Source organism: Carassius auratus, unplaced genomic scaffold (assembly GCF_003368295.1).
Source record: "Carassius auratus strain Wakin unplaced genomic scaffold, ASM336829v1 scaf_tig00029160, whole genome shotgun sequence".
NCBI lineage: Eukaryota > Metazoa > Chordata > Actinopteri > Cypriniformes > Cyprinidae > Carassius > Carassius auratus.
The window spans coordinates 103,715-120,430 of NW_020525742.1; the positions used below are offsets into that span (position 1 = coordinate 103,715).

At 38.2% G+C, this 16,716-nt stretch overlaps 1 long non-coding RNA gene across 1 annotated transcript; it reads right to left on the minus strand.

Annotated features, from left to right (window-relative positions):
* Positions 1 to 4,913: 4,913 nt before the first annotated feature.
* LOC113079756 (uncharacterized) lies at positions 4,914 to 11,656 on the minus strand. The gene is made up of 2 exons (XR_003281751.1): positions 11,516 to 11,656; positions 4,914 to 6,146 (listed from the first exon to the last, which is right to left on the minus strand). It is a non-coding gene; the product is annotated as an uncharacterized LOC113079756 (long non-coding RNA).
* Between the last annotated feature and the right edge of the window lie 5,060 nt (positions 11,657 to 16,716).

Genomic DNA, 16,716 nt, shown 5'->3' on the forward strand with positions numbered 1-16,716 from the left:
TAGATAGACAGAAAAAGATATATGCAACAGAGAGAGACTGATAGAAACTGAGACTGATGGCTGAGAAAGAAAGAGATTGTGGATGCAGATAATAGAAACAAGTTAGTAGTATAAAAAAGGATTTCAAAATCTGCCAGTGCCTTGAAAAAAAATCAGCTTATATTCAGTATATGTAAACAAATAATAATATATAATGCAGTGTTGAGTCTTATGTAAAATACTTATGTAAAAGAAGAATTAAACCCTCATTATGTAAGTTCATTTCTGTGATGGTTTCTTGTGATGCAAAAGAAGCCACAGGAAAATTGTCATGACAGCGCTGATCCATTTCACACTCGTGAGAACCACTTGAAACATCTTTATTTTTTAAATGTACTTTAAACATGCTTTTTTTGTCATGCTAAAACATGCTTTTCATCTGCAAAGTGATGCATCTATGGCCTCTACTAGCAGGGGTTGAGTGGGCCGTGCTAACCAGCTAATCCCTGACCCCTACGGTTAAGCACAGGGATGTCGTGAACTGATTCCAGATCAGATGCAAATGATTGTGGGAAGGACTGACTGCAGGTCAGTGCCGAAATATACAAGGGTTCGGGGGAATAAACTTGAACCACTCCAAGTCCCACAGTCGTCCTGGGTGAGTTTATTCCCTTAAGCATAGTATGGAAAACTTGCATGTCAAGCTGTGTTTTTCAGTGCATGGATCCACACACACATACAGTTTAATCCTGCGCAGTGGGGATCGCCGTCTGGAGATTGTACAGCATCCAAGACCGAGTCGCCTCTTGCTGACCTTCTCACACACACACACACACTCCTCCCTCTGTGGGCCTATACGTCCGTTCTCAGGCGGTGTGTGTGCAGCGCACAGCTTTGATCCCCAGCTGAAGGGTACTTACAGGCCAAATTTCCAAATGCGTAAGAGTCAGCCCTCCCGCTGGAGAGAGAGCGAGAGAGACAGAATGAATTCTTACACAGCTCTGGGAATTGGGTCTCGGCGGCTAGAGCTATTAATATATATCGCTGCGGCCCCGAGCCAGAGACGGCAAGGAAGACAGACAGACAGACAGGCACAAAGAAAGACATATAGATTGACCCAGTGATGGAGAGAGAGAGAAACTGACAAAGACAGCGGAGAAGAGAATGACAGCTAGAAATGGAGAGACAGACAGGTAGATAAGACTTGTAGGTAGATAGATAGGCGGGCTGAAAGAGAGACTGGTGAGCATCTGAGAGGCCGTGTGTTTCCGGCAGACTTGTGTATCGGTCATCAATGCACAGTTAAGAATATCGATCAGGCAGTTATTGATGAATGTGTGTTACAGAAAGTGTGACCAGCGGTCTGACCCAACACACAGCCCTTTCTCTCTCTCCCCCCGTGACTCCAGGTCAGTGCTGATCTGACCTCACTAGTAACGATTTCACACGCAACCGCAAAACACGCATCTGGTCTGGGATGAGCTATTACACCCGCAGGAAGCGCATCATCAATACTATTATCATATCACAGTTTATGACATTACAGTTGAGTCGCTGAATCGAACGCAATTGAATTAAATCACGTCGACTCGTTACAGGTGACGACAGACAGGCCGAGTCAGTCATCAAGCCTCGAGCGAGCAGGCGAGAGAGAGAGACGGATTTGGCTCTTTATCTCTCTGCTGCTCTGCGCTGCTCAACGGCCAGTAAGCAGGATTAATGGTCCTGTCTCAGTGTGAGCCAGGTACACACACACATACACACACTCAGAGCGGGGCCAGTAATCGCATGCAAACAGCACACGCCTTTCAGGCAGCGCTACGTGCGCACACACATACTCGCATTTCAAAAGCACAGGAAGCACCTGTTTCTCTCCCACAGAGCCTTGCGCACACACGCGCCGCTGCGTTCATTCCCTCACGCTCTGTCTCTTTTCTCGTCTGAGCTCTCGTCCCGCTCCTGCAGTCAGGGTTTCCCTGGCGCTCTTCAGACACCAGTGAAGCATGACAGCAAGATGTTCCCTTGAGAAATCCCGCAGCCATAGACCTCTGCCGCTTCGTTCCTGCAATCTTTTCGGTAAATATAGAAAGCAGAACGTAGCGCACGAGTGACGCCTGACACAGTTGATAAAAAAAAGTTGAGAAGGACAAACCTTATATATTGGCAAATATACTGTTAAGGAATTGGTTTGGTATTCTGCTAAACAGTTTGTGAAGTATTTTCACTCATTAGCACAGGCTAAATAGGTTTTAGGTAGGACAACACAGCAATCTAAAACTCAGAGAACAATACTTTAAACATAGGCTAGTTAATACCGATATCTCAGGTAACTTGGTAAAGCTTAGAAAGCTAGCACAGGTAATTTGACTGTTGGGAAGTACCTCAGAGAACAAAGGTAAAACCTGAAAAAGTAAACAAATAGCACAGAATTAGCAAAGTTATTGGTGAAATAGCTAAATTAGCACAAGTTAAAGTTAGCGAAGAAAAGTAAAATTGCATTAGCATAAAATGTGACAGTTATCCCAGCCATATCAGAGAAAACAACATGGCTAAAGGTTACTGTTAAAGTAGTCCACTGTCCGTTGGCTAAACGTCTGATGCATATGGGAAACAAAAGTGGAAACACTTCAGGAGTGTCAAAGTCGTTATCGGATTGGTTAAATTCTACAAGATTTCCGTGAAATGTGCGTGTCGTGTTCTTTAACGTTCTGCCTGGAAACAAAGATACCATGGCACTTAACCCCATCACGAAAGTAGAAAGCCGTCGTGTTTACAACTGTGACGAACAGCGCTTTTTAAGGATCAACTAAATGCTGGATTTTCAAAAGTATGTGAAATATTTAAAGCTCGCGGCATAGAATCTATAAAGTACGTCCAAGAGTTTAACAGACTGGTCTGTTATTGTGGGGACATTTCTACGCCGCGAAACATGATGATGAACGAAACGAACTGTGATTGGTCGTTGGACATGTCGGTCTAACGGCCTCATGGGCGGGACTTGGCCAATGAAAGCTGCCATGAATTCCTGACCTTCAGCTTGAAGGTCTGGCTATACGCAAAACTACAGTAAAAGCAAATTTACTGTAAAATGTCTCAGGCACAATAGTCTATTGTCAATACAATAAAAAATTTGGGGAAATCTTTCACTTTTGGGCGAAATTCCCAATTGCGTGAATTTCTGCTGAAATTACAGAATTTTTACAAAAATTTGATGGACCACACAGGCAATTCTGAGGGTATAGTTGACCCACCTGGCATTGGTAAAGATGACCCAGTTCAGACAATTAACAGTTAGTTCAAGTAGCACAGGTAATTTATATTGGGATTAATTTAACTAAGAGGTGATTAACTCTAAAAGTATCATCCAGTAGTAATGTCATTACTGGTATAAAAGGGGAAAGTAATTGTAATACTGAAGTAACAGGTCAATGAAATTAGATAAAGAGAGAGGCTGGAGTCGCAAAACATAAAAAATGCAGCTAACTGAGAAGCAGTGCAACCAGGACAACCTAGCAAACTCTCTTTTCGTCTCACTTTTGCGTCCAGCCGTGACGCAAAATGAAATGCTTTCATCTCAAGCACAAGGAGAGCAGAGCACGAGGCCTGGCAGCGGAGCGAAACGACGCCTGGCACTGTGAATGTCTCTGCATGCCCCGTGAGCGCGCAATATCTGCCGATCTGCCTCGACAGTGATCCGTGCGCGTGTGAAAGAACGCTATTAAAATGATAAGAGAGAACTTTAAACCAGATTAAACCGAGCTGCGCGCCGCTAAACAGGACGCCGTCGCCACGGACCGGATACTTTCACGGAGTCGTTTGCGCGGCACTCTTCCTGCCTCCGTCTCTCTCCCTCTCTTTTTCTCTCGTCATTAATCTCGTGGCAGCGCTGCAGGAAACAGCCTTTCACAGGCAGCTGGAATTTCATCTCCTCCCTCGGTCTTTATTACTCTTCCACTCAACCTATCCCTCGTTCACCCCCCTCCTTCTCTCTCTCGCTCTATCTCTCCCTCCGTTTATTACGCGCTCTAATCATTCGCGCGCAGGTAACAGAACACTGCGCTGCACACAATAGAGCCGGCCTTCATAGCACCTCTACGCACACACAAACAGAAGCCAGGCCTCATAAACTAACACGCACACACATAAACGCGCATCCTCTAAATCGCACACGCCGTGGATTCTTCTCTCAGAAGGGCAGGGTAAGTGACGAGGGGAGGAGGGGTGGCTCAGAATGATAAAGAGAGGGGGAGAGACGCAGAGCGTGATTAGAGAGAGAGAGAGAGGGACACGAGCGGCAGCAGCGTCTCGCGGAGCACGGTGGCGATACGGAGCTCGGCGGTACAGCAGCCCCCCCTAGCGGCCCATAGTGCAACTGCAGTGCTGTCGGCTCGATCGGAGCTCGGCTTTTTGACATTCACAGACGTTTTTGCCATGGCTAATAAACCTGCATGTTGAAAAGTATTAGAATATATTATAAATAGGAATTTATTATTATTATTAACGGCAATATTGAAGTTGGATTTTAGGGGCATTTTGTTTGTTATAAAAGTAATATAATTTTACTTAACCTATATAGAATATGAGTAAGACTTTATTATTTTGAGAATTCTCTTTACTCCACCAAGTTTTCCCCAAACCCATAAATAAAGTTAAAAAAAAGAAATATTAAAATATGAATTATATACATTTTTTACAACTATGAAAATGTAATTCAACAAATGTTTTGAGTAAAGTAAAATATTAGTATATATTAGTATTAAATATTATGTTATTTTAACATTTATTTTGACCATTCTGTTGCCCCAAAATAAAATATTTATATGATTTATAGTTGTGGCTAAAAGTGTTACAACACCTGACAGATCTAAAAATATTGATCATGTTCATGAAACATGCAGATGGTTGTTTTGAGCACAACAAATATCAGATGAAGTGAGTTGTACTGTTTTTATCCACTGTCAACTTTCCACCTTTTGCCGCAATTACAGCAGCACATCTCTCTGGCACAGTGTCAGTATATTTCCTCAGAACACTGTTATCCCAAGCCTTCTGCAACTCAAGCCAAAGGCTTGAATGGGCAATAGATCTGTCCAGTTTATTTTCCAAATCGCCCCCAATTTGCTCGATGAGGCTGATATGCGGACTTTGAGGGGACCAGTCCATCATTTCCAGTGTTCCAGCAGATCCCTTCCGTTGCAGGTGGTTCTTGCAATAGTTAGTTTTAAGGGTATTGTAATGGGCAATTCAACAAACAACTAAAACCTCTTAAATATGCTAAGTGTTCTAACAATTTTGGCCACCACTGTACATTTATGACAAACGTTAGAATATGAAATTGTGCATTTTAATTACTTAAAAGAGAAATAAAAGTGTGAAATATAAGCAGAAATAAATTCAATTAAATTTAAATAAAAAAATAAAGGGCTACTTTGAATTACACCTGCAAGAAAACACGTAGAACACCTGGTAACTTCCTTGCATCTGCACCGAATAGTCTTGGCAGCACCGGAGCATCGTAGGGGCACTTTAGCTCAGGCAGAACTCTGGTGTTAATAATCTCTGTCTCGTATTCTGTCAGTCTCATTTCTCTCTTGTGGCCTCTAGTGCAGCCTCACGGCGTCATTCACACCAGCTCTGCACACACGGATGACGCATCTCTACACACACACACATACACACATATATATTTTCACAGGGCGAAACCACAGATTTGTGTGTATTTATATTAGATCACAATGTTTAATCAGCAATTTACGCTGGTAAGTGACATATTACCTGACATAAGTTTGATGCAGGTTTGAGTTTATGTCCTTATCAATTTTATTCACAAAATAGACAATAATTCTAAATGAACTGTTTTCAATGAAACAAAAATGTTTTGTTTTTTTTGAGTATAGCTTTCAAATGACAATATTATAATCTTCCCATTTGACATTAAATGTTTCAAAAACACAGTGATAATACTTTTGTTTGAACAGAAAATGTGTTTCATATCAATACAATGTTTCATAAATAAAATAATGTTGAGAGAGAGACAGAGAGCAGGGTAGAGAGAGAACATGTTCTGTGGGCCGAAGTTTCCTCCAGAGTCCTGGATTGCGTTATATTCCTTTGCTGTCTGCGTGTCGGCTCTTGGCGCAGAGGATCAGAGTGTCGTGCTGCGGCTCCTGCGAACAGGCAGACAAATAAACAGTTGGCAGGATCTGGTGTGTATGTGTGTGCGTGCCTGGCAGGACACGCTACTCGTCCGTGCCATTAAATCCTCTCATTTCCTTCCACCCATGTAGCTCAACACTGAAAAACACACTTACAGTACCCTCTCCATGTATACCAGATCAGTGTCATTGAATCTGTCTGTCATCTATCTATCTATCTGTCTGTCTGTCATCTGTCTGTCTGCCATCTATATGTCTGTCTGTCTGTCATCTGTCCATCTGTCTGTCTGTCTGTCTGTCATCCGTCTGTCTGTCTGTCTGTCATCTATCTGTCTGTCTGTCATCTATCTATCTATCTGTCTGTCTGTCATCTGTCTGTCTGCCATCTATATGTCTGTCTGTCTGTCTGTCTGTCTGTCATCTGTCTGTCATCTATCTATCTGTCTGTCTGTCATATATCTGTCTGTCTGTCTGTCTGTCTGTCATCTGTCTGTCATCTATCTATCTGTCTGCCATCTATATGTCTGTCTGTCTGTCTGTCATCTGTCTGTCATCTATCTATCTGTCTGTCTGTCATATATCTGTCTGTCTGTCTGTCTGTCATCTGTCTGTCATCTATCTATCTGTCTGTCTGTCATATATCTGTCTGTCTGTCATCTGTCTGTCATCTATCTGTCTGTCTGTCATCTATCTGTCTATCTGTCTGTCTGTCATCTGTCTGTCATCTATCTGTCTGTCTGTCATATATCTGTCTGTCTGTCATCTATATATCTGTCTGTCTATCTGTCTGTCTGTCTGTCTGTCATCTATCTGTCTGTCTGTCATCTATCTGTCTATCTGTCTGTCTGTCATCTGTCTGTCTGTCTGTCTGTCATCTGTCTGTCTGTCTGTCATCTATCTATCTGTCTGTCTGTCTGTCTGTCATCTATCTTTCTATCTGTCTGTCTGTCTGTCATCTATCTTTCTTTCTATCTATCTATCTATCTATCTATCTATCTATCTATCTATCTATCTATCTATCTATCTATCTATCTATCTATCTATCTATCTGTCTATCTGTCTGTCTGTCATCTATATGACTGTATATCTCTCTTTCTTTCTGTCTCTCTCTCTCTCTATCTCTCACTCTATTTAGTCTGTCTGTCTGCCTGTCTGTCATCTGTCTATCCATCTTTTGTCTGTCTGTCATTTATATGTCTGAATCTCTCTCTCTCTCTCTTTCTTTCTCTCTCTCTCTCTCTCTCTCTCTCTCTATTTAGTCTATCTGCCTGTCTTTCTATCTATCTGTCTCTGTCTAACTGTCTGTCTGTCTTTTTTTTCATCTCTTCATATGAGATGCCTGAACTGACCTTAAATGTGAACCCTTCTTTCTTTCTTTCTTTCTTTCTTTCTTTCTTTCTTTCTTTCTTTCTTTCTTTTCAAGAGACCTAGAGTTGACAAGACGGTGTTCGGCTGCTTCCTTTTCTCTGCCTCCAGCGCACAAAATCAAAGACATGAGACTTACAAGCAGCGAAAAACTTCCCCAAGGGAAATACCAGGCTTGCGTGTGGCTGCTGCCGTCGACAGGCACACGTACACACATGCGAACACACACACACACACCCTCACACACATGCTGCGGTAAACCACACTGGCAAGTGCTATACCAAATTTCATGCAGTACTGTTCTAGAGTTCAGCTGATTCACACACACACAAAGAGAGAGAGCGAGTTTTACTGGACCCGTCAGGCGCTTTTTTTCATCTTTAATGTTCCATCTCCTGCTAGAATTACAAGGCTAATCTCAAACACACAATACTGCATTCTTCAGACAGAAGAGAGATAACTCATGGTAAACTTTTCTCTACTTGGAATAGCACACTACTTGTACTATTTTTGCATTATTTATAATGTGTACAGTGTAGGGATTTATTGACACAGTTGGCATACTACATTTGCAGCTTGGTTGTAGCATGCCGCATGGCACACTATCCCACAATGCAATACTGAATTTTAAAAAAACATACTAACATTACTATTTCTGCCATATAAAGTAGTATGCTATTCCACTTTTTTTTTTTATGGATTGCTAGCTTACTATTAAGTGTGCGATATTGAAACTTCTATTGAAACGTAGTTTTATATAGTATATGAAAAACGTACATTGTTCTGTGATTTGAAACTGTAGTACAACATTACTCATTTATTCCACCAAGTTGTGTACAGTTATCTTTTGAAAAAAAATTTTTTTGAATCATTATATATATATATATATATATATAAATAAGGAAAAGTGTTAATCCGACCAGTCCAGTAAATGAGCTAGTTAAGAAAGAGATCTTAATGATCACGGTTAATGATCACAGTTGGCTTTAATTTTGGTCACACAGGAAGTTGAGCACATTGCATTGTGGGATACAGTCAGGGGCGCCATTATGGTTTGTGGGCCCCCTGAACACCATACTCATTGCTCAGACCTCCCTCATTAAAACTTGTGTTCCACGTTCTCCACGTATCGTGCTAACCTTCACCCCCCATGGTGCCCTTGGCTACAGTATACACATTTTTGCATTTTAATTTCATGCATACAGGAAATTTGCATGCTGTGCATAGTAGTAAGTGAGTATGCCTATTTAAAATTATTTTTATTTTTTTTAATAAACTTTTTTTTTTCCTGAGATGATTACTCTTGAATTAAATGTGTGATGAGGTCATTTGACAATATACCACAATTTATGAAAAAGTATGTAAACTCTTAAATACATTAAGTAGAAAAATGTTAAATGTCTTAAATATAAGGAAGAACCTTTTGTGGAATGGAAAGAGTCAACTGATGTTAAAAGTTCTTCTTGGAACTATCAATGCCAATAAAGAACCTTTATTTTAACAAGTGTAGCATACAGTGTATACACTGAACAGGAAGTAGTGGAAGTGCAGCCTGTATTTGTGTATGACATAAGGAGATCAGTTCCATTAGCTGGCCAAATTTGACTGACAAGACCAACTGTTCAATAGAGATTTAGAGTCTCAGTGCCTGCTGTTAGCCTTTAAATGTCAACTAGAGAGCAGCACCAGACAGAACGAGAGGGACAGTTGTGTGCATTCCAGCACAGAGTCCCATCTGACTACATGTAAACACACACACACAGTGTGTGGGAATTAAATAGAGCATGAGTGCAGTGATTATTACATCCAAACACACACTGCACAGACAGAAAGTCTGAAAGACAGAGTTGTTTGGTGGTTGATTGGGATAAAATGCACCATGTGGCTTTTTCAGTGGTTTCTTTTTGCCTATTTTATGTTTCAGGCTTCATGACTTGGTTTCCTGAGGAAGGAGCCACATGTGCTGCTGATTACAGTGCTGAATGCTAGCGGCTGGTGCGTGTGTTTACAATCACTTTTTGTCTTTATATCCATTAGATTTCTAGTATGCATTACCGATACTTGAAAATATAAAAAATATGGACAAATTTGCATCGATTTGCAGGGATAAGGCAGCATTTTCAGTCGTCTTTGAGAGTGTTATCATTTACTGAGAGTAGATGTGATACTGCAACTCTAAAGGCCCGTTCACACCAGACGATAACTTTAATGATGAAGTTTTAAAAAGAAGAAAATAAAAATTTAATTCTATAAGATTGTTCACACTACAACTATAACGTTAACGACAAAGAGGAACAATATTATTGGAATAGCTTTCAGAGCGATTTTATATATTTTTTTTATCTCTAAAAGTTTTAGCTTTTAAAGCGGCACATTACAAATCTGCAGTTCGCAATTGGAACGTTAACGTTATCGTCTGTTGGTGTGGGCACTAAAATAGTTATAGTTATGTTTATATTAATTGTTCTTGGTGTTAATGGGCCGTATTTGTCAAGTACCGTATTTTCTGGACTATAAGTTGCACATTTTTTTGTTTGGCTGGTCCTGCAACTTATAGTCAGGTGCGACTTATTTATCAAAATTAATTTGACATGAACCAAGAGAAATGAACTAAGAGACATGAACCAATAGAAAACATTACCGTCTAAAGCCGTGAGAGGGCGCTCTATGCTGTTCAGTGCTCCTGTAGTCTACACTGAAGACATAGAGCGCCCTCTCGCGGCTGGAGATGGTAATGTTTTCTATTGGTTCTTGGTTCTAAATAAATGCGACTTATAGTCCAGTACGACTTATATATGTTTTTTTCCTCATCATGATGTATTTTTGGACTGATGCGACTTATACTCAGATGCGACTTATAGTCCGAAAAATACGGTATTCAAAATTTTGCTAAATGTTTGTTTGTTTCAATTTGATTTAAATGAAACCTTTTTATAGCATGTAGTTAGCTAAAAACTAAAAGCATATTAGCACACTAAAATATATTATGGAAGTTTATTTCTGCAACGAGATAAAAAGAAAATGTAATTGCAACTGTTTATCAACTGTTTATTCTAACATTTTCTCGCAATTCTGAGATGCAAACTTATAGGATAAAAAGTTGCAATTACCTTTTGTTTTTAGTTCTGTGGCTGAAATAATCAAAACAGAATTGCGATATGTAAACTCAGAATGTATACTCAATATTCTCAGAATAAAGGTTAGAATTGTTAGATAAACTCGGAAAACTTGCAAATGTGTATATTTCTTGCAATTCTGACTTTTTTTTTTTTTTAAAGGAATTGCAAGTTTATATTTCTTAATTCTTTGTTTATATCTTGCAATTGTAATGTAAATTGTAAAATTATTGTCCAGGACCAAGCCTGGTTAAGAAACGGCATGTGGAGTCTGGGAAATGATGAACCCACTGCCCTGGTGCGCAGCTCGCTTACAGGGCCTCTCTGCATCCTCAAGCGCTGCGTGGTCCTCTCAGCGGAGCTGCGTGAGGGGGCACTGTCAGCTAGTGCTATGGCTGGAAGCCCAGACCACACACACACACACACACACACACACACACAGCTCTGTGGCAGCAGGCAGAGTGTTTGGCACTGCCTGCTGTCAGACGGGGGCAGGATGGAATGTCAACGGGCAGCAATGGCTGCCACGGCAACAGATCCATCAGTGTCTGCAGAGGGAGAATCCATTACCGTGACAACAGGTTACATCATCCATCTCCGCGGAACTCTAACAGGTTCTGTTCCGAAAAATATATGAATGCTCCATTAGGCTTAACACTCTTATGTTTTTTTTAATCCCATAAAATGCAATGATATAAAATATATGGCAGATGGATGGTGACATGCTCAAAACCCCTTACTGTAGGTTACAGTAGCAACTTGCTAAAAACCACACACGTCTTTTTCACAGAGGGCACCACAAAGCAGCAGCAAGACTCTCTGTCAGCATTCACAGTGATGTTTGGCGTGTTTTGGGTGTGTTAGCAGTGAGTTAGCATGTGTGTGTGTTTTTTTTATTACCTCATCACTGATCTCGTCCACTCGGAGCACAAAAAAAAAAAAACTATCCTAAGAGCTTTACATCAGCCCAACTCCTGCTGACAGATCTGATGAAAGACAAAAAAAAAGTGTGAAACAACCACAGCTGAAAATTACATGCTGTCTCTCGCTGGCTCTGATTGGCTCTCAGTTCCTTCTTCAGTTTATTATAAGCGACGCGTTGACCACTAAAATAGACCGAATTAACATCCGCTGTGATAAACCACAACAACATCAAGCACATAGTCTGCCATGAGCAATCATGAACGACAGTCGCAATCAGTCCGGCAGAAACACATCTATTATGAATCCTGCTACTCTGATTGATGACGTTCATAAAATTCACTGGAATGACTTCCTCTTTTATGAACCCCATAAACAAGTGTGATGTGTGCATAATATATATATATACCAGTCAATATATTGACTGCCAGTCAAATTTTTTTTTTTATGTTTTAAAGAATTTTCTTTGATCCAAAATACATCAAAAGCAGTAATATTGTGAAATATTTTTACTATTTAAAATAACTGCTTTATTTGAATATATTTTAAAATGTAATTTTTTCCTGTGATCAAAGCTGAATTTTCAGCATCATTCCTTCAGTCTTCAGTGTCACATGATCCCTCAGAAATCATTCTGATATGCTGATTTGCTGTTCAAGACCATTTTTAAGATATTTATAAATGTTACAATAAAGATATTCATAATGTTAAAGATATTTATAATGTTACAAAAGGATTCTACTTTTCAGCATAATAATAATATTCAATATTTTTGTTGAGCAGCAAATCAGAATATTAGAATGATTTTTGAAGGCTCGTGTGACACTGGAGTAATGATGCTAAAAATTCAGATTTGAATCTGGTTTGTGAATGCGCTCAAACTCGAGTTTGCATTAACCAATCACACCTGACCATGACCAGTCATGTCCAATCATATCGTGATGGACACCCTTTCTCTTAGTGACTTTCCCCCATTCATTCCCTCCAGTAAACTAAGGCCTGAGGGGTCTGTTAAAACCCAATGGGCTCAGGGGAGGCGATGTAGATGCAGAAAAACAAGTGATTTATACACTGTTTAATATTAATTTTTGTAATACTGGTGTTGGTTTGTTTTTGTACTTTTCATCCAGTATTTTCCAGGACACACTGCCTCCCTGATATACACAGTTGTGCTCTTAAGTTTACACACCCCTTGTGCAAAATGTTAATAATTGAAACAAAAATCATGAAAATTGCATGTTATTATTATTATTATTTTTGATCTAGTACTGTCCTGAATAAACTATTCCACATAACAGATGTTTAGGTATACTCCACAAGACAAAATAAGAGCTGAAGTTATAAAAATCACCAAATTCAAAAGTTTACATACCCTGAATCTTAAGACTATGTGTCATTTCCAGGGTTTTCCAGCATCTTCTGCATATTTGAACCCTTTCCAACATTGACTGTATGATTCTGAAATCATCTTTTAACACTGAGGACAACTGAGAGACTCATGTATAACTATTACTACAAAAGGTACTGATTCTGAAGAAGGCCACACAATGCATTAAGAGAAGGGCTGTAATTATATATTAGCATAATTTTTTTCATTTACCCTTTATTTTATTTCCGGCTACATGGTTCTGGGGTGTTTTATCTTGTTGTTGATTTTTTTTCACATTGCTATATAGCTAGTTAAGAAAATTCTGTTTTTATTCTCAAATGTTCAAGATTGCTAATTGACTCAAATCGGTATTAATCTATGGGAGATTTCTTGGCTGTTTTTGTTCGCTAGGCCAAAATCAAATCTGTCAGTCTACATATGAGTTATAAGAGTAGTGAAAAAGGTCTTCATACATAATAGATACAGTTGTGCGATCTATTACTCACAGGACAGTCTGAGAGATTCGACACTGACCCCAAAGACAAACAAAAAACAACAACAAGTCGACTAACCAAATGCACAAAGCAGATAAAAGCACTAGACGAGTTCTAGTTTGCAGCACATAAAACACAGACGTCGTTAGAGGCATAAATTATGAATATTGGGGAATAAGAGCAGCGCAGCTCTCCGCCCGTGTTCACTGACGGTTTTCCGGGAGCGTTATTTATCTCGGGAAGCAGGCCGAGCCGGAGCGTGTGATCAGGAAGAGAGCGGGAGCTTGACTGATGTGTGTTTATGGGGAAATGAGTGATGCAGAGAAACACACCACAATGTATTATAGACAGCCCTGACAGCTGTATAATTTTGTTATTATACACTCTTGCGAGAGCGAGCACGAGCTCTCCGTCAACGTGACCCTCTGATCCGATTCGACGACACCGTGTCATTACACGCGTCTGCTGTCAAAACCGCGCTAAACTACTCTAGACGTAAACCACAGCTAGAGTTTCTTGTCTAAAACATAACATTTTACAATATTTTCATTCATATATAACTATAAATATAGAAATGTAACTTATGATATAGGCTATATAATTGTTATAATAAAATGTACAATTATAATATTAATAAATATTGTATTATATTAAATATATTTTATATATTAATATTACAATTTATATATTATTATTAATTTTTTTCATATAAAATGTTCAAATATTTGAAATTATATTATGATTATGAATATAAAATATCACATAGTAGCCTATATACACAATATACAATCCAATACACAATATAATTATTAATATGAACATTTTATACCTAGAGTATATATGTATTATATTTACTCTCTCTCTCTTTTTATATATATATATATATATATATATATATATATATATATATATATATATATAAAATAACATTATTTTTAATATTATATTATAATATTAAACATAATTACATTATTATAAGCATAACATTTAACATATTTCGAATCTTACAATAATAAAATTGTAATTTTTTTTACAATATTATACACATAATGTATATATTAAAAGTTAATATAGTAAATTATTATAGAAAAATATAGTCAGTAAATTGTACATTATTTTAAATTATATTTAATAAACATAAAAATGCAAATATAATGCCTAGCCCTAAAGTATAAAAAATATATGCCACTTAATCAGTTTTGTTGTTGTTGTTTTCATAGTAAGTGAACAAGGACCATTGCAGAGGCAGTTGACGCACATTCTTTCAGCTGTGATGTCACATCCTGTCAGTCACACTGTTTGTGCCCCGACACACACATGAGAGGGCTCTCCTTTTTATTTTTTTTATTTTTTTTTACTGAAAACACATGCTCAGGCATCTCAAAGAAACCTCAAGCTCACCTTCCACACAAACACACTGCATCTGTCTCACATCCTTCTCTCTCATCTGTACAGATATCGCACACACTCGAAGTCTCACCTTACACACACACACACACACACACACACACTGTCTCACGTCTGATGTTACACAGATGCAGCTCTGATTGTTCTCCAGAGACCCTGACACACGCTGACTGAATCTAAACCAGTGTCTTGTTTTCTGTCTTCTGTTTCATGGTGCGGTCTTTTCACTGACTTTAATTGCTTTTGTTTTTAGCGAATTATAATTGCCATAACTTAACCCTCCAAATCAAAACTCTTCAAGAAACCTTTATTATTATTATTATTATTATTATTATTATTATTATTATTATTATTATTATTACCGGTATGTTACAATCCTGAATCTGAAAATAATTTTCCCATTCATTATTGCCATAGGGATTTCAAAAATAATCCAGAATAAAATAAATAAAATGAAATATAAAATCACTATATTAGAATCTCTCATTCAAAGAAAAAAATAAGTATAAATATATGAAGTGAAAATACTCAAGTATATCAAATAAGATTAATATATATGTGTGTGTGTGTGTGTGTGTGTGTGTGTGTGTGTATAGAAATATATTTAAATTGTAGTAATATGTCAGTAAAATTATTTAAATGGCTTCTAGAAAAAAAAACGTTGCTCTATATCCATTTATGTGGTTTCATTATAATATTTATTTAACTCTAATTTGGGACATTTGTGTCAAACCTGAGTGTTAAACCCAAACCTGGCTTTATGATATTTTGAATGAGTTAAACATTTACTGGATTGTTCCTCAGAGCTTCATCAGTATTCAGTAATGTGTTACTTTAATATCAGATCAGTTCAGACACTGCCTGAGGTCAAAGGTTAAAGGTCACAGACAGGCCTGTGATCAATAACCCCTGCTCAGCTCCAAGGAAGTGCTGGAAATTTGCTTTTAACCCAGTGGTGCTTTGCACACTCAGGACTGAAAAAGTACCTCAAATTACGGCCACTCAGTCACATGACCCAAGTGTTTACCACCACACCATCTTAAATTCAGAGCCAGTTATATAAAGGGTTAATCTTTTCATCAAAACAATGAGGTTAACTTGTGAAACTTTAAACATTGTTGTCATTGTTTTTCGTTCACTACAGGTGTTAATCTTTAAAAGAGAACATATTCGATGCTTACAATATTGTTAAGGTTTCATGTGTGTGTAATTTAGATATAGTTTCCTATTTTTCAAGCCCTTTCTTTGTTCCTCAATGTGAATCAGGCTGTTTGTGTTACTGTACCTTTAAGAGTTGAACGTAAATGTACAGTATGTCATAACACAAACTATACTAACACTGAAAAAAAATGATTAATTGAATTTACTAGAAAAAAAAAATTATGGTAAGTGTTGCAATAAATTTATTTTAGCTACATTTAAATACATTTTAGTCAACGTTAATCAGCTAAATGAGTTTATTTAAATAAATTGCTAAAGGAAATTGATTGTAACCGCTTACCATAAAATGTAAGTAAATTCAATGAATCCTTTTTTTTCAGTGTATCTGTTATGCAAACAGGGTCACTATGTTTATTTTTGCAGGTTAGTTTCAGCGTTCAGACTGGAGTGAAGGGGAAGTTTTGTGTTAAATGTTGTCTACACGGTACACTGAACGTTTAACAAGTGCTTTCCGTTGAACAGTATCATTCTCATCATAACCTCTCTGTGCACTTGTGGTTATTAAAGGGTTAACACCTGTCTGTGACCTTTTCACTCGCTTCATTGGCTACAATTTCATGCAAATTAATGTGTGTGTGTGTGTGTGTTGTATCTTGTGGTTGCAGACTGCTGTATTTTAATCTCTGATAAAAACAGTTAACAGATAGACAATATATGTCACACCCCTGATAGTACATGTGCATCTCAGA